Source organism: Zootoca vivipara, chromosome 3 (assembly GCF_963506605.1).
Source record: "Zootoca vivipara chromosome 3, rZooViv1.1, whole genome shotgun sequence".
NCBI classification, from domain to species: domain Eukaryota; kingdom Metazoa; phylum Chordata; class Lepidosauria; order Squamata; family Lacertidae; genus Zootoca; species Zootoca vivipara.
Window position 1 is genome coordinate 101,100,858 of NC_083278.1, and position 19,907 is coordinate 101,120,764.

At 46.3% G+C, this 19,907-nt stretch overlaps 1 protein-coding gene and 1 pseudogene across 1 annotated transcript in view; one reads left to right on the plus strand and one right to left on the minus strand.

The window, feature by feature from the left end:
- Positions 1-19,907, plus strand: part of PRKCE (protein kinase C epsilon) — a 323,510-nt gene that overhangs the window by 112,854 nt on the left and 190,749 nt on the right. The window lies entirely within an intron of this gene.
- LOC118083272 (U2 spliceosomal RNA) lies at positions 11,414-11,546 on the minus strand (annotated as a pseudogene).

Consider the following 19,907-nt stretch of genomic DNA (forward strand, 5'->3'; position numbering starts at 1 on the left):
GGCATTTCCATGTGCTGCTCTGGTTTGCCAGAAGCGGCTTTGTCATGCTGGCCACATGACCTGGAAGCTATACGCCGGCTCCCTTGGCCAATAATGTGAGATGAGCGCGCAACCCCAGAGTCGGTCACGACTGGACCTAATGGTCAGGGGTCCCTTTACCTTTACCGTTACCATATCCTCTCAGTCTCCTCTTTTCCAGGCTAAGCATACCCAGCTCCTTTGACCTTTCCTCATAAGGTCTAGTTTCCAGACCCTTGGTGACATTGGTAGTTTCCCTTCCCTACTGCAGAATTCTCCAACAACTCCTGCCCTTTTACAAACAGCAACCTGAGGCACACATGCGATTAATATGTGAGCTCCCAACCCATCGCTGCAGATCTCCATGCCAAGAAAAACTTTACGCGTGGGTGCATCAGGGTGCTGTTAAAGGCATGGGAACAGGGCCAATAAAAACATGGCCGTCTTGGGTGCACCTAGCAATTGCAGTGCCCTTGCTCTGCATCTAGCGCAGACTGTGGAAAAAAGAGCTCCAAACCTGTGATGTCATCGCTGCCAGAGGGCAAACGAGGACAAGGATCCTGCAGCTGTTGTAGTTGTGAAGAAGAGTACAAGGCTTTCACCTTGTCATGCAAGCAACACCTGCTGGAATGCTCTCTCCAGCATGTGTACGGTATGAAAGGTTCAGGAGCCGTAGCTCAGTGGTAGGATATCTGTCTTGCATGCAGAAAGTCCCGGGTTCAATCCTCAGCTCCTCCAGCTAGGGCTGGGAAAGATTTATCTACCTGAAACTGTGGAGAGCTGCTGCCAGTCAGTGTAGACAAGACTGAGCTCAATGGACCAGTGGGCTGACACTTAATGAGGGCACATTCCTAATCTTCCTGCGCGGGAAGCAATGGATTCAAGCTACAAGAAAAAGATTCCACCTAAACATTAGGAAGAACTTCCTGACAGTAAGAGCTGTTCGACAGTGGAATTTGCTGCCAAGGAGTGTGGTGGAGTCTCCTTCTTTGGAGGTCTTTAAGCGGAGGCTTGACAGCCATCTGTCAGGAATGCTTTGATGGTGTTTCCTGCTTGGCAGGGGGTTGGACTGGATGGCCCTTGTGGTCTCTTCTAACTCTATGATTCTATGAATGACCAAAGGCTTGTGCATGTGAGGGGATGCCAACTTCTTTTCTGTTACTGCTTCTTTGTCTTTAAACAGCTGTGTTGATGAGCAGAAATCCAACAGGTGATGTTCTCCCCTTCATGTCCATACTAGGGAGAGCTTTGCCTGTTGAATTCCTGCTGCTGCTGAAGGTAGGGAGCCTCTTCCCATAAACAAAAGAACTCCTATGCTGGAAATAGATATGGCAGTTAACTGTAGGGTTGCCAAGTTTTTGTTTTGTTTTGGCTGTTGCTCTTCTGCCCTCTGTGAGAATGTTTCTCCTGGCGAATCACTTACATGATGGAAGTTAATGCCCACCCCGCTCTCCTGTTCTTTTGACTAGTGCTTGGCACCTTTTTAGATCTCGGTGCCTAGAATCATAGAATTGTAGAGTCGGAAGGGACTACGAGGGTCATCTAGTCCAACCCCCTGCGATGCGAGAATATTTTGCCCAATGTGGGCCTCGATCCCACGACCTTGAGATTAAGAGTTTATTGTTGTACGTATTGAATTTGTGCCTTTGGGGCGGCTTGTAATGGCTGAGAAGCCATACCAGAACTAAAAAGACGGCAATTATAAATGCTGCAGTTTTGCACGTGACTGAGCACCAAAAGTATAGATGATTTTAAACACATCTTTGCATCTAAGGTGCAATAAAAAAAAAAGGTGAAGCATCAAATTGTGTTTGTGTGAGTTGGATTACTGCAGGCATAGAGGGGAATTTAACCCTTTTCTCCCCTGCTCTTGTTCTCACTTTAGACCAGGGTGGGAAACATTTAGCTCTCCAGATGTTGCACAGCTGCAGCTCTGAGAAGCCCCGTCTGGTATAGCCAAGGGCCAGGGTTCAGTAACATCTGGAAGGCTGGAGGTTGTCTGCGCTGGGGTTTCCCAAACTTGGATCTCCAGCTGTTTTTGGACTACAGTTCTCATCATCCTTGACCACTGGTCCTGCTAGCTAGGGATGATGGGAGTTGTAGTGCAAAAACAGCTGGAGACTCGAGTTTGGGAAATCCTGGTTTAGTATAGTCTGACTTGGCTTAAGGTACCTTCCTTTGTTCCCATGAACGCAGCCAGTGGTTAGAATGGTTAGAGTCTAGTGGTTAGAGTGTCGGACTGTTCAAATCCCCCACTCAGTCTTGAAGCTCACTGGGTGACCTTGGGCCAACAATTCACTCCCAACCTACCCTTACCTCACAGGGTTGTTGTGATGATAGAACGGGAATGGGGAGAATTTTGTAGGCCACCTTGAGCTCCTTTGAGAAAAGGTGGGATACAGAAATGCAATGAAGAAAATGAGTTGGGGGTTTTCCGGCATGCATAGAGATCTGAGGAGGAAGGAAAATGTTGAATTAAAAAAGGAAAGAAATGGGGTAGGGGGAATGAAATCTACCATTTGAACTCAATTCCAAATGGAGCAGGGGAGGAAATGCAGAATGGAAAGGTGATTTTCTTCCTGCTCTAATAATGAGTGGGTGAATGTGCAGTACATTCTTGCGTTTAAAGAAGATAACAACATAATGGTATGAGTGGGAACAGTTCAGTGTAAGAGGTAGAACGAGACGCACACACACTGCTTTTTCAGGAGGGAGCAAGGAGCAGCCGCTCAATAGATTACCACTATGTAGAGATTTCCACTTAAAACAGGATGAATCACCCTCTTGTTTCCCACTTGAATTGTTTAATTAAGCCTCTATATTTGGCACAGCAATTCTTCATAGAATAATTGTGTTTTCAATCTAATATATTTAGTAAAATGTTTACCCCAATTTTTTTTGTGTGTGTGTGTGAAAAAGACACTGGGATAAGATCACCTCTTTCAAAATAAAACAGTTCAGTCTCCAATTGTTTAGAGTTTAACTGAGCTACAATTGTTCCTCTACACTGGCAATTTAATGATTAGGCTGTGTACACTTGTTCCTGCTTGAAAAGTAGTTTTAATACTGTTGGTGGTTCCAGGAAATTAGTGCATTTGAAAATACTGTGTGTGTGTCAAAGAGAGAGGGGGAGATTTTATCCCTATATTTGAATATTTTATAAAATTCCCTTCTAGATACGGTATCAGAGACCTTATCTTTTCTGAGTAAGATTTATAGAAGTGGAAATTGAAAATGAGTATGAACCAAAGCTGACCTTTTGCATATCTGGTGAAACTGTTCAAAGGAGAAAATTGGTGTGTGTGTGTGTACAGATCATTCTCTCCACTTCAGCCCACATTTGGATTTGCTTGGAGATTTGGATCCTATGGTTTAATTTGCCGTGTTCTTTCTAATCTGGAATTTACGAACTGCAGCAAGAAAGCACAAAGGCAATTGTGTGATTCTCTTGTTCCTTCATTGCAACAATGTACCAGTTCACATGTCACAGGAAAGCCCATAATTAGCAGTTTATCCTGAATGTGGGGAAGCCTCCTGCTCTGCTTCTTTCCTAGTGCCCCAGAGAGAGGGGAAACAACAAACCACAAGCCCCTGGGAAAAGACCCATAGCTCAGTGATATAGCATCTGCTGTGCATGCAGAAGGCTGGTTCCATCTCTAGGTAGGGCTAGAAGAGAGAAGATAACTGTTTGAAACCCTGGAAAGCCAGGCAATGGGGACCAGGTGTGGGGAACCTTTGGCCCAGCAGGTATTGCTGAACTACAACTCCCATCAGCCCCAGAAAGCATGGCCAGTGGCCGAGGATGATGGGAGTTCTAGCTCAGTAGCACACACCTGATGTAGACAATGCAGGGGTCCGACTCATGAACAAGGCAGCTTGCTATATTCCTATTACATTTGAACTTGGAATTGTGGTTTGTTTCCTTCAAACCAACCATGACTGGTAAGCCAAACACTGGCTACACGTTGCTCATTTGTGCAGAGGAAAACAAGCCATGATCTCCGGATTGATACTAAGGCAGGGACTGTGGTTTGTTGTTCTTGCTAGGAGAGCATCAAAGCAGGAGGCTTCTGCATGTTCATGGTAAGCCATCTCCATGGTTTACTGTGACATCCCCATGCTGCCACTTGCTAGTGGAAATTTGGAGACTGGCTGAAATAGCAGAAGGGAGCTGAATATGTCTGCTTTGAGGAAATAATAATGGTAATATTTTTTTATTATTTATAGCCCGCCCATCTGGCTGGGTTTCCCCAGCCACTCTAGGTGGCTCCCAGCAGAATAGTAAAAACACGATAATACATCAAACCTTAAAAACTTCCCTAAACAGGACTGCCTTCAGATGTTTTCTAAAAGTCAGATAGTTGTTTATTTCCTTGACATCTGATGGGAGGGCGTTCCACAGGGTGGGCGCCACTACCGAGAAGGCCCTGTGCCTGGTTCCCTGTAACATCGCTTCGCGCAGTGAGGGAACCAGCAGAAGACCCTCAGAGGAGGACCTCAGCATCCGGGCTGAATGATGGGGGCTCTTTAGGGCTTTAAAGGTCAGCATCATCTGGGCCAGGGCCATTTAGGGCTTTAAAGGTCAGCATCATCACTTTGAATTGAGCTCGGAAACGCACTGGGAAAAGCAGTCTTCCAACTTTATGAAAGCTAGATATAATTTGAATATTAGTTTCTTAAAAGTTTTCCCCTGTTTTGTGACGGTGTCTTTGTTTTTTGTTGATTTGAACATGAAGCCAGTGGAAATACTGTTTGTATGCCATGTTGCACTAAAGAGTTCTTTGGTTTTTGGAAGACTACATAAACATACCAACTTGCAGGAAACCACCTGTGATCCCAGGTGCTACCATTTGAGTATTAATTTTCTTTTCTTTTTACGAAGCTGGGTTTATACTTGCAGTACCAGTCTTCCAATTACCCCTGGTAAGAAAGCCATCATGGCAGTCAAATGACAAAATCAAAGGAACACAGCTGAGGCTGCAATCCTTTAAATGCTTTAAAGGATAAGTCACTTTGAATGTAGTGGGATTTATTTTTGAGTAGACATGCATATGATTGTGGGATATTTCCATGCTGATCAATGCTTCTACTGTTGTGGCTTTGCCGCCACTTGTATAGAGTTGTTTATTAGGAACCTTCTTCTTCCTCACAATATACACACTGACACAAAAACCCTTTGTGACATAACACCAGTGGTGCAAAAAGAAACCATTGTCAGAGAGTGAGGGGAACAGAGGGGAAGAAGATGAATGAATGAATGAGCCAGCTCTTCTTCTTCTGTTCAAGTCAATGCAAACAGCAAAAACCACCCCATAATAATACCAGTGCTTAACATTTATATAGTGCTTTCAAGCATGGGAACAAGGTGAACTGCTCCTGGAGAAGGAGATAACTTCTTCAATAGGCATATTTTTGCCCTGTGGGTTGAGTAGGAATGGATGAACCTTTAACTCTTTGACTGTATTTGTCCAAAAAGAAAATAAGGAGGCAGAGAAGAAACAGTTTCATCTCTGGGATCTGCCTATTTGGGTTGGTGTTATGTACTGAGCTGAATCCTAGAACAATAGGATTCAGAATCAGTGGGAGCTACCCAATCCAACTCCAGGTGGAAGTGAATCCGCAACCTGATTGGCCTGCTGGAGCAGCCAATCAGGCGGCTGGCAGAAGTGAATCTGCTACCTGATTGGCCTGTAGGAGCGGCCAATCAGGCTGCAGGCAGAAGTCAATCCACAATATAATTGGCCCACAGGTGTAGCCCTGAAGTAGCCAATCACGCAAGGCCCATTGTGTAAATAATGTATATAAGCAGATGGTTTTGGGAAAAGAGCCATTCGTCTTCTCTTCTTCTCCTTGATGAATATGAGCTGAATAAAGAGCATGAAATTCACTCTCGACTCCGAGTATATTTCACTGGCGACGAAGGTGGGATCCTGCTGAGCTGACTGCCACCACGCACTGCACCGCAGCACCGCCACCTGCTGCACCGCTGCATCGCACCGTGCATCCAGGCTTCAGCTCCAGGACCCAAGGAACCCAGAATGGCAACCGACAGCAGCTTCTCACCATTCAAACCAGCATCAGGAGACTGGGAAGGGTACGCCGCCCGTTTCAACTTCCTCCTGCAAGCGAAAGAAGTCACCAACGATGCCATGAAGAGGGCGACATTCTTCAGCGTCTGTGGAGAGGAGACGTTTGAAATCGCCCGGGCTCTCCTTGCACCTAGAGATGTCGCTACCGTCTCTTACAAAACAATAATGGAACGGCTGAAGGAGCACTTTTCACCACAGCCCTCGGTGGTAGCTTGCCGAAATGCCTTCTACGCAAAGCGGCAAGCCCCGGGGGAAACCATAACTGGGTTTGTGACCTCCCTCCGCCAAGCCGCCCGGTTATGCAACTTCTCAGAGTTGGAGAACATGCTTCGTGACCGCCTCGTCGGTGGCCTGAGGGACGAGATGTTGCAACGACGCCTCTACGCCAAAAAAGACCTCACGTTCCAGATTGCTCTGGAGGAAGCCCTGGCAACCGAAGCCGCCGAGAGGTCAACGCAAGAGGCACGACCGGCCCCGCCATCCCAACCGAGGGTCTACCACGAAGACCTCACCGACGAATCCGAATCTGACAGGGAGGAAGTACACCGAGTACAGCGGCGCACTCAAGCAGCACACACACCACAGCAGCCTCGACGAGAAGGAGGGAACTGTGCAAGCTGCGGGGAGAACCACGAGAGGAGGACCTGTCGTTTCCGCAACGCAGAGTGCAGGCAGTGCAGAAAATTGGGACACATCACCCGGGTGTGTCGGGCTCGACTCACCCGTCGACAAGCATCAGATGACCGACCCAGGAGCCCCAGGTCACACGGCACCATGCACCAAGGCAACTCGACGGAGATCACGGACTACCAGGTATTCCAGTTGCCCCATCCCAGCACAGAGAAAATTTATATAGAGGTACAGATAGAGGGAGCCCCATGCCGCATGGAGCTGGACACAGGTTCAACTCTATCCATAATCTCGGCCCGAACATTAAGGGAACTGTGCCCTAATGGGGGTCCCAAACTAAGGCCGGCCCCATTCACCCTCCGGGACTTCCAGAAACGTAAGGTCCCTACAATGGGGGTGGGGACCTTCAGGGTGCAATATCGAGGGCGAAAGCAACAATTGGACTTGCTGGTAGTTAAGGGCCCCTACGTTAGCTTACTGGGACTGGCATGGTTTGGACCTCTGGGGCTAGCCGTTACCGGGGTGAACCGCACTAGCTTACAAGTGGACGTGGACGCCATATGCAAAGAGTTTCCAGGGGTTTTCGATGGGGCATTGGGACGATATACAGGACCCCCCATTGCCCTACAGCTAGACCCCGCTGTCACTTCACATCACATTAATGACAAGGCTGGTGTGTTTCTATGTAGAATGATACTTAACAACAACTTAGGATTTATGCAGCACTTTTGGTATATCGTTGGGAAATGTGCATCATTTGGATGGGTGATGCATGTGGGAAATTGGACCACGCTCCACTTTGCACCTTCCTGTGGAATTCCTGCTGGTGGGAGTCGGAGCCCCCACTTCCGGGAGTCTTTGCCTCTAAATGCAGTAATCTGTTTCTCCTGGTTTATCCCATTGGAGGTCATTCATGTTGATGAGGGGACGAAAAGGGCAACTTGGAGACACTCTTGTTTTGTGGTCCAGATGCTGAAGGTAGCAGTGCCTGGGATGAAGGTCAAGTTTTGCCCTTTCTCAGATGCACTTGCCAGGTCTGTGCATTCCCCCCCCCAAAATAAAATAAAACAGATGGTGCTGGTGAAAGCCAGACCCCTACCTGCATAGCTTTGCCCTCAGTTACACCCGGAGCATGGCCCAGACCCTTGGGAAGAAACTTTTCCATCTCATGATATGTTAGAAAAGGAGGTCATCAGAACTGTACACGTGTCCCAAATGTGTGACCTCCGTTTAATTGTTTTTGCAACATTAATAACCCACGTTCATATACGTAAAATGTAGGGGCTGTCAGAAAAAGGTTCTGAGCAAAGTGTTCGCTCAAGCATTCACAATGAATCTATCTGCATATATTTCCCCATTTAATTTATATTTTGTGAAACAGAGTTAAGGCGTAATTGCATTTAAACATCTCCCAATTAGCTACTGTAAGATTTAACATTTTTCTCTGGGTGGGAGGAGTGTGACTCTCCTCTTCCAGTCTTGCTCCCACTGCGCAGACAGAGGTAGCAAGATGGAACTTGAAGGAACAGTCTATATAACTTTCCATTTTGCTAGTCTCCCCGCCGTTGCTGTAATTAACTCATTCTTTTTTACATACAGTCATGAACATCCAGTGCCCTTTTAAAATGGTGGGGGGGGGGCTATTGGGTTGTTTTTGTTTTTTGTTTTATTATGTACTAGCTGGCCCCGGCACGCGTTGCTGTGCCTGACTCAGGGTCCTTGTTTCCCAGGAAAGGGGGAGGATGTGTCCTTCCTCCCCGGACTATGTGATTTTTCCACCCACCCCGTTGTTGTGTCTCATCCCTGTGATTACTCCCATCCTGTAGCAACCCATGAGGTATCCCATTCCCCTCCCCTAACCCTGTGACTCCCCCCACCCTGGGTCAGCCCATGACCTATTTGGGCCCCTCCTCTCCCAACCCCCCACCCAGGGCTCCACTCGGGGTAGTCTGTAAAGTAGAGCCGAGGGCTAGTCTGTAGGCTGTAAAGTGGAGCCGAGGCCTAGTCTGTGAAGTAGAGCGAAGGCCTAGTCTGTAGGATGTAAAGTGGAGCCGAGGCCTAGTCTGTAAAGTAGAGCCGAGGCCTAGTCTGTAGGCTTTAAAGCTGAGCTAGTATGTAAACCCTGCTGGAGGCGTGGTCTCCGGGGCATGAGGGATTGTGGGAGAATGTTTGACCTGTGTTTGTTGGATGTCCACTGGAGGGCGCAATTTTTTTAACATAAATCCCGGTTTCTACCTGTCCTAGGTGTGTCATCTGGCCAATGTAAGTGTATAGAGACACTCCCACATGCGCATCTGATGTTGTGGCCAAATTTGAGGCTGGTCAGGCAAGTGATTTTGGAGAAAAGTGTGTCCGTACAAACATGGACCTTCTATCTATCTATCTATCTATCTATCATCTATCTATCTATCTATCTATCTATCTATCTATCATCTACTGTAATTTGAATGTTGGACTAAATGGGCCTTTGCCTGATCCAACCAAGTTCCTCTGATGTTCTTAAGGTTCCGCCCTCCAAAAATCAGTCACTAATGTTGCGCAGGTTGGACGTGGCTCCAGAAAGCAAAGCCAAAGCTATTCCCAGCAAGATTGGATCTCTTAGGCTCTCTTCACATGGTATTCATTGAGGAGAGGCTAAGTTTGATTAAAGCGATGTGAGGCTGTACGTTCAACACTCTCCATGCAAACAGACACCCAGCCGTCACTGCTCCTCTTGCTGTTGCCTTAGCAATTATAACCACTGCAGTGCAGAATCTTCTCCTTAGAACCCTGATCATGTGAAGATTCCACTCAATGTGTAAAAAAGAAGAAAAAGAAGAATCCAGCCGTAGAGGTGAGGCAAAGAGAGGCTGATTGCTCCAAAGTTTATTTCTTCTTCTTCAACCTTTGATTGACCCCCCTTCGAATATATTAAACAAAAAGAGAGAGAGGTTGAAATGAGTTCAGGGTTTGTTATCCTAGGATAACGAATAATGTCTGCAGGCCTCTAAACATCTACTAATGGCTTCTAAGGTTTCGCATTTGGAGAGGAATAAAATTTGTATGTTTTAGAGAGGCTCTTGGGGAGGGCGGGACCTGGAGTGGAGAATCCTTTCGTAATTAAGAGTTGGGGGAAGAGAACGTCCTCAATGAGTTGAATGGGTTCAGAGAGAAGCAGGATGTTTGCTGTGGGTGCAGTTGGAGCCAAGGCTGAAAGGGAAACTCTACAAGCTCCTGGGGGAAAGCTTAGAATGATGTGTATTGAGGACGGCCACAAGGAGCATCCTGAATCATAAATGGAACTGGTCCAAAACTCACGCTCGAGAGTTATACAGGAGGCATCATGGAAATCTATAAAGTTCCCCTGCAAACTTTTTTTTCAAGCAGGGGGCTGTTGCTCTGACAGTAAGTAAGGTCATGTGTGAGTCTGAATCATGTCGATCTTTGCAGCACACCAGAAAACCGCTGTTTTGAATAATCAAAACTTTAATGGTGTCAAAACCACTGACAATCTTTACCAGTGTGTTTTCCTTACTTTCTGCAGAAACATCTGCAGAAGAGCAGGTTGTTAGGCAAGAGCTTCGTATCAGATTTAATTGCACCACCTGAATTTGCTGGTACGAGATTGAATTCCGCCCGAAAATAGCAACTGCCTGGAAGTGTCCTTTGTGATATGAAGAAAATGGTTGCTTAACACCCTTCTAACTTGCTCTTGGGGAAGAAAGGCTTCCTTTACATCTTCCCCAGCTCTCTTGGTCAATGCCTTTAAAAGAAAAACCTGCAGAGTGTTTGTTGTGGGGGAGGAAGGGAAAGGAGAATGTTAGCCGCTTTGAGACTCCTTGGGGTAGTAATAAAGCGGGATATCAAATCCAAACTCTTCTTCTTCTCTTCTTCTAATGGATTTGGATGAGCTTGCGATTCAGTTGCTAAGCCCCCCCCCCCCTTGCAGGAAAGCTTCAAGCAAGTCCTTTGGCCTGATCCAGCAGAGCTTTTTATGTTCTTATGCCTGTTAAGCTAAGGGCGACCCTAGTAGAGGCACTTCACCCAAGGCTCTCTCAAACCTGGGACTGATTTTGACTGAAATGGTGCTAATGGTTGTAGTTTCTATGATGCTGTTACTGGTGTCAGTTTTATTACCACATTTAAAGCCCCACCCTTTCCATTTCACATTTAATTCTCATTCCGCCAAGGACCATGCCTGTTTACAGAATAACACAAGAGAGAAACAGTCCATAAGGGATTTGAAATCTAAAATGTAGGAAGAGGGAAACAGTGAATGTTCTCCACTGGGTGGGCTTTTGAGACGTTGATCTGAATTTCAGAGCTTTCGTTTTTGGATTTTCAAATCTGGTACACAAGAAGCGAGTTTGCGAGTTTGTTTCCCCCCTGGCTCGTACTTCTGCCCATCCAGTAAGAACATAAGAAAAGGCAATGCCTAGATCAGATCATTGGGTCAACAGCAACCAGTCAGGTGTCCTATTTGCAGTAAGACTTGATTTAAATCTTCTTCTTTTTTAACAGAAAGACTCATTCTTGCTGGTATAATCTAAATATTTTCAACCAGATGAAGGTTTCATTTTTGGATTAATAAATTTTCAGAGTAGTTTTTACAGTTATAACAAAAATTATACTATTAGAAATACATAGACAGATAATTATGAAATTATTGTGAGGGTTAATAAGTTTATACTGTTTATATTTGGACACCTTTTCTGCTGTACTTTATTGGAAGGAGAAAAATAATCATTTCCTTAATAACAATTTAAACAATTTATTTAACTAAAACAATAGCTACTACACTTGATCTTAGCCAAAAGGCAGAGAAGCCTTTTGTTTGTTAACCGATGTGGTTAAACATTTAAAACAACAACAACAACAACAACAACAACAACTTAGACTGAGTTTCAGCACACATGAAAAACTTAAAACAAATCCTTATTTCCTGATGAATAGCCTTTGGACTATAATGTAACTTAAATAGAAAACTATCTTTAGAAAGATTTTTTTCTCCAAAAGCATTTTATTTTAAAAAATCCAATTTAAATAATAAAAAAATCTGATTTAAATTAAAAAAACACGTTTTTTTTTAAACAATAAAAAAACCATTGGTTTTTATCCGCCCTGGCTGTGGGTCTAAATATACGTGTGGCCCTCCTTTCCTAGTTACATTTTAATCTGGCTGCAAACTAGGGTTGCCAGACTCAATAGAGGGCAGGACTTCTGTGCCTTTAATTGCCCTGCTCTCTTTTGAGTCTGGAAACCTTAAAGAGAAACCAGCAGACCCTTTGTTTAATTTCCAAGCAAAGGGTCTGCTGGTTTCTCTTTAAGGTTTCCAGGCTCAAAAGAGAGCAGGGCAATCAAAGGCACAGAAGTCCTGTCCTCTATTGAGTCTGGCAACCCTACTGCAAACCCAGGCATGGGATGCAGGAAACAAATGCATCCTTGCTGGAAAGCTGAGGGGCGAGTCCTGCAGTTCAGCCAGTTAATGGGTTCTTGTTTTTCTCCTGCTTTTCTAAAAGACTCTGTCCTCCTCCGCTGCCTCTCCTCTTTATAATCAACCTTTAGAAGCCCATTGAAAGTGCAACGCTTCACAGAGCAGCTGTAATTAAGTACATTTTGGAGTCTCACCTAACAACCTGCCAAGGGTACTTTATTAGAGAATGAATGCCCTAGCAAAAAAAAAAAAAATGGGGGAAATGTGAAAGTCATGCTGGGGAGAACATTTATGAAGGGCTGCGTGTTAATCAAGCAGACACGGATGCTGGGGAAACGGCAAGGTGACTGCTGATGTTTGTGGAGGCTACTGTAGTTATTTGAGCCGATCCGTTCTTAGGAATCCTGTGCATTGGACCAGGAATCCCAAAATTGCGGCCCTCCAGATGTTTTGGCCTACAACTCCCATGATCCCTAGCTAACAGGACCAGTGGTCGGGGAAGATGGGAATTGTAGCACAAAATATCTGGAGGGCCGAAGTTTGGGGGTGCCTGATCTAGATGCTATACTCCTATTGATGAAGCCCATTGGACGGTCTGGGAAAGATATAAGAAGATAAGAAGAGCCTGCTGGATCAGGCCAGTGACTCATCTAATCTAGCATCCTGTTCATACAGTGGCCACCCAGATCCACAAGCAGGACATGGGCTCAAGAGCCCTCTCCAGAATGCGGCAGCCAGACTGGTGACTGGGAGTGACCACCGAGACCATGTAATGCTGGTCCTGAAAGACCTACATTGGCTCCGAGTACGTTTCCAGGCACAATTCAAAGTGTTGGTGCTGACCTTTAAAGCCTTAAATGGCCTTGGCCCAGTATACCTGAAGGAGCGTCTCCACCCCATCTTTCAGCCATGAGATCCAGCGCCAAGGGCCTTCTGGCGGTTCCCTCACTGAGAAGCGAAGTTACCGTACAGGGGCGAACGCAGAGGGCCTTCTCGGTAGTGGCACCCTCCCATCAGATGCTGTAGTGTTTTTAATATTCGGTTGGAAGCCGCCCAGAGTGGCTGGGGAAACCCAGCCAGATGGGCGGGGTATAAATAATAAATTGTTGTTGTTGTTGTTGTTGTTAGATCTCAAGGAAATGAACACCTTTCTGACTTTAGAAGATATCTGAAGGCAGCTCTGTTTAGGGACGTTTTTAATGTTTCATGTTTTATCATGTTCTGTTGGGAGCTGCCCAGAGTTGCTGGGGAAACCCAGACAGATGGGCGGGGTCTCTCCTGCGGTTTCCAGCAACTGGCATTCAGAAGCATTGCTGTCTCCCAACTGTGGAGGCAGAGCATAGCCATCATGACACATAGCCACTGTCAGTGTTCTCCGTACCTGCCAAGTCTCCTGCTGAAAAATGCGGGATCAGCAGCGGCGCGGCACCAGAAGTTGCATAGAAGCAACTTCTGGGGCCGCTCTTCCCATGTGTGGGCACCGGAAATCGGGCAGAGCGGCACCGGAAGTCGCTTCTACGCATGGGAAGAGCGGCACCCAAAATGGAGGTTCCCTGGCAGGTAGGAAATCCAGGGGATCTCCGCGATTTTTCTCCATTTGGGAGAACAGTGGGAAATGGATTACAATCCGGGGGTTTCCCGCAAAACAACGGGATACTTGGCAGCTAAGGTGTTTTCCTCCATGAATTTGCCCAATCCTCTTTTAAGGCTTCCCATGTTGGTGCCCATCACAGCCTCCCGTGACAGCTAGGTTTTAGGTATGCAGTGGGGGGGGGGGTAATTTTCTTTTGTGCAGAGGAGGAATGAAATAGCTCATCGCCCACAGTCTGATGGGACAGAGCCCACAGACAGGTTTACTAGCTCGTCTGTTATTGGGGTGAACGAGGCCACACACAGCCACGTGAAAATGTATATATATATATATATATATATATATATATATATATATATATATATATATATCCCTGTAGCGGGGGGATTAATTATGTCTGGGGAAGGTGTTAGTGGAAACTAGAAGATCCTTTTTCGTAAGGAGGATTGATAGCTGCAAGAGAATTGGTATTTGAAAGCAGTTTCTGGGGTTGAACTAGTTGAGAGGAAATTGTCTTAGAGCTGGACAAAATGATAATAAAAAGTGTTATGGGCCCCTCCTCCTCCTCATCCATTCATTGCTGGAAGACATCTGGAATTGCAGCCAACATTCTCTGTATCTCCTCAGCCCAGTATACCTGAAGGTATAAATGGCCTCAGCCCAGTATACCTGAAGGAGCGTCTCCACCCCCATCGTTCTGTCCAGACACTGAGGTCCAGCGCCGAGGGCCTTCTGGGGGTTCCCTCACTGCGAGAAGCAAAGCTACAGGGAACCAGGCAGAGCGCCTTCTTGGTAGTGGTGCCTACCCCGTGGAATGCCCTCCCATCAGATGATAAACAACTACCTGACATTTAGAAAACATCTGAAGGCAGCCTGTTTAGGGAAGTTTTTAATGTGTGACATTTTAATGTATTTTAATCTTTGTTGGAAGCTGCCCAGAGTGGCTGGGGAAACCCAGCTGGATGGGCGGGGACTGGGGTACAAATAATAAATTATTATTATTATTATAATTTTATTATAAGGTACCCTGGGGGTCATCTAGTCCAACCCTGCCCCCAAAGCAGGAATATCAACTAGCTCATACATGACAGATGGCCATCCAGCCTCTCATTCTGTGGATTAAACTAATTACCGGTACAGTGCCCCTGTTTTTAAACCTTCATAGTCCTTGGTTTTTAAAAGCCTTTCACTTGAACTCAGTTAAACACATGCCCATCTGGATAACATCATATCTCTCTCTCTCTCATTTTAAATCTCTTGTTTTTGATATTCAGCCCTGATAATGAGAGCATCGTTTGAAATCTCGTTTCCGGGGTGTTGGAAAACTCCATTCCCTCCAACATTTCCCCAGTGAAAATACGGACATTCTAAGGAAACGCGGGACATCCCGGGATCAAATCAGAAACCAGGGCGGCTTCTGTAAACCGAGACTGTCACTGGAAAATAGGGACACTTGGAGGGTCTGTGATAGCTATGCTCTGCTTTCATGGTTGGAGGCAATAAGAATTCTGAGTACATCTGGAAGCTTGGGGCATTGCACGGTTGGTGTCTTGTAGAGCCAGTGTTACCCCCTTTCAGGGGTGCGGTGGCTTTGTGGGATGGCCAGAGCCTCCCCCCCCCCCAATGATGATGCAGGGCTGGTTGTGGGGAGCTGATCCCATCCAAAACGCGAGCTTCAGCTCAAGCTCCCAGCTTGTATTCCTGCTGGCACGGAGGGTCGGGCTCCCCGGGGGTGGGCATGAGGGAGCAAACAGGCTTCCCTCAGGTCCTCTCCTGGGGGATTTAAATCAGCCTGGGGCCAGCCCCCGACACCCAGCTCTTCTTCGTAGGTTCAACCCACCCACTCTGGTATTTTTGCATTTACTCATTGAATTGGCCTGCGGTGGTCGCCGTGTTTGCGGGGCCGGGTAAGAATTTGCCTACCAGGCGAATTGGCTATGACCTGGAGGTTTTGCCTGCCTTGTAGCAATGGTCACAACTTTGGCAGTTTAGGCATTGGGTAACCGTAGTCTCAATCGGAATGGGGGGGGGTGTTGTACCCTCAACTTCCCCTCCAGAAATAGGGTATCCTGTTAAAGGGATCCATGACGGAGTTGCCCATTTGCCCAGATTTTTTGGGGGGGTGGGGGGTGGGAATTCGGGCCTCAGTGCTCCTAGAAGCAGCGATCCCTGTGGGGATCCCCCTATTTGAAGTCATAGGAATCCCTGTTGCCGCGTTGGCAGCCCGGAAATTGAAATGCTTACCGAATGCCTATGCCAAACCACTTCATCTGTAGTGAATGAAGTTGTGGTCTGATTTGTTTTTGTTTTTTTTAAAATGTATTTATTAAGAATTTTCAAACATACAAAGATACAAAACACACAGAATACAAGAAATACAAGAAATACAAAAAATACAAAAAATACAAAAACAAAAATTCTTGCTTATAACCCTTATTTCTAATCTATTGACTTCCTCTTCCACCTCCTGCTGCGCTTCTTTACATTTCATATTTAGTAAGTTCTAAATCTTATATAAACTCTAAATATTACTTCAATATTGCCTTATTACTATATCTATTATATCTTATCCTTTAAAAACTCAATCTATATCTTGCTTCTTAATTAATATGTCCTTATCTTCTAACGATACTTATTTTCAAACCTTTGTATTATCTACAACCTCTTTGTACCTCCCTCACTCCCTTTAATTCAATCTATTATACGCCTATTTTTCAAATAAGTTTTAAATTTCTTCCAGTCTTCTTCCGCTGTTTCTTCACTCCGATCCCGAAGTCTCCCCGTCAATTCAGATAGTTCCATATATTCTATCAATTTCTTCTGCCATTTATCCACAGTTGGTAATTCTTCATTCTTCCAATACTTTGCCAATAATATTCTTGCTGCTGTTGTGGCAGAAGTTGTGGTCTGATTTGATCCCATTCAGCTGTTTGGTCTCTCTTATTGCTAGCTCACTTGAGCAGAGGAGGGAGAAGGAATGCACAGCCTGGGCCTGCGAGGGGCCAGCTTGCGGGTTTCCCATAGGCATCTGAGATCAGGATGCTGAACCCATTGGCCTGATCCTGCAGGCTGCTCTTACGTTCTTGTTGTTGGCACCTGTCTATCTGGGGAGACGATGGAGGAGTGTCCCTTTGGGATTGAGGTCAAGCTGTTGGAAGGTTGCAGTGAGCCTGCCGGGGCCGTAGAAACCGATGCGGGGAAGATATGTTTTGTTGCAGCAGAGGCAGAAGATGTACAATTAAAACAAAATAGGTTTGTAGCCAGAGACTCTGGATTGTTCTGTATTGCATCCCTCTCAAGCTCATTTTTTTCCGGTAGAGATTGTTGGCCTGCTGTTGACCTGTTTCCTGTGACACGGCCTGGCCTTCAGTCTGTTTCCCCCCACCAGTTGTTTTGTTTACATGGTGTTACGTGGTGTCTGCCAGGGGAGAGTAGTCTTTTTCCGCCCTGTCCTTAAATACAGGTAAGGACGGATCTCTTTTTGTGCCTGAAATTGGGATTGCCTTGGTTTCGTTGTGGCTAAGGAAGTGGAGAGGAAGCCAGCATGAATCATAAGTAATTTGCAGCCTTCGGCGGAGATGGCCATTTTGTGAAGAGAATTGGCTTCATTAATCCCTTTCTAATCTTCTAAAATAAACAGAGGCACACCATCTTCAGAGGGAGAGGAAAGCTGTATAAATAAAGCAAACAATGAAGTGATCCTCAGACGCATCTCCCAGCATTTATCAAGTCACTCTCTGTACTATTCTTCGGTGGTGTTTGGGTGTGTGTACTATAGGAACAAAAGTACATTTATTTCATTCAAGCGGGAACAATATACTCACTTTTAAAAACAGTCATTTTAATCTTCTGCAGGGAGGAACCCCCATGTGTCCAGACCTTTGTGCTGCAGGAGTTTGGAAGCATTTCACCAATATTTCCATTTTTCCAACAGCAAATGTCTGAACAACTGAACTCCCCCCCCCCCCTTGGTGTTCTGCTTTTCCTCCTGTCTGGCAGACAAGCCCTCCAAAATTCCTAATCTGCTCGCATCCGATGGCATCTTGAAGCCTTAAAAGAGAATAATAACTTGTTTTCTAAAACCTTCCGCGCCCGGTTTCTTGGCAATGGCTCTTACTGAACAAGAGGAGAACCTGTTCGCAAACCTGTTTTGAGCCGTACAATTGCCTTATGGTAAGCCTGAGTGAACACAGCGGGACTTCGTTCCAAATAAATATGCACGGCATTGCGTGGTTGGTGTCTTGTAGAGCCAGCCCTAAATGGCTTGAGCAGGTTTGATGCCAACGCGTGGCAAAGTAGGGCAACTGATGATGGCCCACATCCCAGCAGGGAATCCGATGATGAGAGACCCCTGGACCTGCTCTTCCCCTTTACCATCTTCACCTGGGATGTGGATGCAAATATCAGCTCCCCAGTGGTGGGAGGAGTAGCCGCCATTTCTTGCTCATTGACCGCGTCTAGTAGCAATAGTTAGGCAGAGGAGCAGCAGCAACAAAGCCAGCAATAGGCTTGAGTCCATCGCCCTTCTCACAGCCAGGTATGTTTGGAAGTCCACAAGCTGGATCTGGGTGCAGCAGCTCCTCTAGAGCCCAAGAAGAACATGCTAGACCGTTCATCTAGTCGTAGCATCCCATTCTCACAGTGACCAACCAGGGAAGCCCAAAAGCAGGGCCTGAGTGCAACAATATTTTCCACACTAGTGGTTCCTATCAACTAATACAGCCTCCTGACTTGCTAAATGCATATAACTGGGTAAAGCGTGCATAGAAATGCATATAATAATGAAGAAAACATAGAAAAATGCATTATGTTAGGCTCGCCCCGCTTGCAGTTTCCCCATTGCCTCCTGTTCTTAAAAAGGTAAAGGTAAAGGACTCCTGACAGTTAAGTCCAGTTGCAAACGACTTTGGGGTTGCAGCGCTCATCTCGTTTTACTGGCTGAGGGAGCCGGCGTTTGTCTGCAGACAGTTTTCCCAGGTCATGTGGTCACCATGACTAAGCCGCTTCTGGTGAAACCAGAGCAGCGCACGGAAACTCCGTTTACCTTCCTGCCAGAGTGGTACCTATTTATCTACTTGCACTTTGATGTGCTAGGTTGGCAGGAGCAGGGACCGAGCAACAGGAGCTCACCCCGTCGCGGGGATTTGAACCGCCGACCTTCCAATCGGCAAGCCCTAGGCTCAGTGGTTTAGACCACAGCGCCACCCACATCTCCTGTTCTTACACATGGCCAATTGCCCTTCTCAGGGAAGGTCCATAGCTCAGCAGAAGAATGTGTGCTTTGGTTGCAGGTTCAAGCCTGCCACCTCCAGGTTAAAGAAATAAAAAGTCAGTGTCGGCTCCATGGTTTGGAGGGCCATTGGGCAAGGCATAGACTCAAGCAACTGTAGGGATGGAAGGGACTCCAAGGGTCATCTGCAGAACAAGAATCACAGCTACAGGATACCTGGCAGGTGGCCATCCGGCCTCTGTTTGAAAAGCTCCAATGAAGGAGAGTCTGCCAAGGTAGTCTGTTCTACTGTTTGATAGTTCTTACCACCAGAAAGTTATTTCTAACGTTTACTCAGTACCTCCTTTCCTGTAACTTGAATCATTGGTTCAGATCCTACCCTTTGGAACAGCAGAAAACAAACATGCTCCGTCTTCCATGTGACAGCCCTTGAGATATCTGAAGGTGGGTGTCACAGCACCTTTCAGGCTTCAACCGTTCCTCATATGGCTTGGCTCCCGGAACCTTGGTCATCTTGGTCGCCCTCTTCTGCACACGCTCCAGTTGGTCAACATCCTCCTTAAACTGTGGTGTCAAGAACTGGACACAGTATTCCAGGTGTGGTTTGACCAAGGCAGAACAGGTCAACTAGCAATAGGACTTCCCTTGATCTGGATGCTATACATCGGCTGATGATGCAGCCCTAGAAGAAGAGCATTAGCTTTTCCTGCTGCTGCATCACGCTGCTGACTCGTGTTCAGATTGTGCTCCATGTTCTTCCCTCCCTCAGGGAGTCTGCCGCCTCGCTGCTATTATTGCAAGCTGCTGCTGCTGCTCCACTTCTTCCTCATCATGGCCACCTGCTTGCTTGGTGGCAAGAAAGCTAATGAGCAAGCACAGTATGGCATCCGCTGGTCCTCCTTCTCCCAGCCAACACGCTATGGGCCTGAAGGAAAG